We start from the raw sequence: 1,419 nt of genomic DNA, 5'->3' as shown, positions 1-1,419 counted from the left end.
GTATTTTTAACTTTGATCACTTGTTTAACTTTGGTGCCTTGACCCTCAGTTTATATTATATAATCTTACATTTATGCATATGCTAATTTAAAATATATTGGTTGTTGATCCCTGTGATTGCGTTCTTCTAGGAAGAAATACAGGAGAATATATTTGTGATCTTAGGGTAGGAAATAATTTCTTAAATAAGACCCCAAAACATAGCCATAAAGTAAGACTGAAATATTTAATTACATTAATATAAAAATTTTTCTGTGAAAAAATAATGTAAAAAAAGATAAATAAAAGCTACCAGTTGAGAGACTATGTTTATGACTCATCCATATGAGGTTTCCTGTTCTTCTCCCTCCCTGTGTTCATGTCCTTTGCCATGTGATTTTGTAGTTTTTCCTACTGGAAGCAGAGTGCATTTCCCTGCTCCATTAGCGTTAGACTTTGCCATGTGACTTGCTATGCCCATTGGAATGTGGGCAGAAGAGGCAGAGTGCCAATTTGGAGCCTATACCTTAAGAGGCACTGATGCTTCTTCTTGATCCTCTTGTATTTCTGCCATCACCATGAGAAGAACATGCTTAGGTAGCCTACTTGTCCAAAGAGGATGAGGAAAATGTGGAGCAGATCTGGCTCCCAAAACTATAGCTTGGAGCAAGCCCAGACAGGTCCATCCTGAATTAGCCAATCCTCAGCCAACCTGAAAATTCACAAGAGATTGGATGTGTCTTATGCCACTGAGTTTTAGGGTGGTTTGTTATGTGGTCATATTGTAGAAATAGAAGACCGATAGACCATTTAACAAAATGATTTAATATAAGATTATGAAAAGAACTCCTAAAAATTAATAAGAAAAAGATAAACAATCAAATAGGAAAAAATCCAATAGGGTTGATGATATGTGAAAAAATAATTCACAGAAAAGAAAACTGGAATGACCAATAAATAAGTGAAAAGATGCTTAGCCTGCTTCACTAGTTATTGGGTAAATACTTATTAAAACAACAATGGGATACCTTATCATACCCATTAGTTGGTAAAAATTAATGTCTGGCAATAACCTAGTATCTGTCGGGATGTGAAGAAAATGGAACTTTCATATACAAATGGTAGAATGTTCAAAGGAGGATATCCTAGAAAGAGCAGGGAGAGGCTATTGTCAAGGAATATCACTGACAAAGGATTCTATTTTGAATAGGGCATTCTTAGAAATCAGTAAGAAAAAGATAGGCAACTTAGGAGAAAAATTGGTGAAGAATACAAGTAAGTAATTTACAGAAAGGATACTTGAAGGCTAACAAACTAAAAGGTGATTACCAATTACACTGGTGATATGAAGTACAAGTTAAAACAACAATGATATCCATTTTGTACCTCCCATGTTGGCAGCAGTTAAAATGTCATACAATAGCTTGGCTGTGAGGAGGT

The sequence above is a fragment of the Galeopterus variegatus genome, unplaced genomic scaffold (assembly GCF_000696425.1).
Source record: "Galeopterus variegatus unplaced genomic scaffold, G_variegatus-3.0.2 Scaffold6769, whole genome shotgun sequence".
NCBI lineage: Eukaryota > Metazoa > Chordata > Mammalia > Dermoptera > Cynocephalidae > Galeopterus > Galeopterus variegatus.
This window is presented reverse-complemented; position numbering follows the sequence as displayed.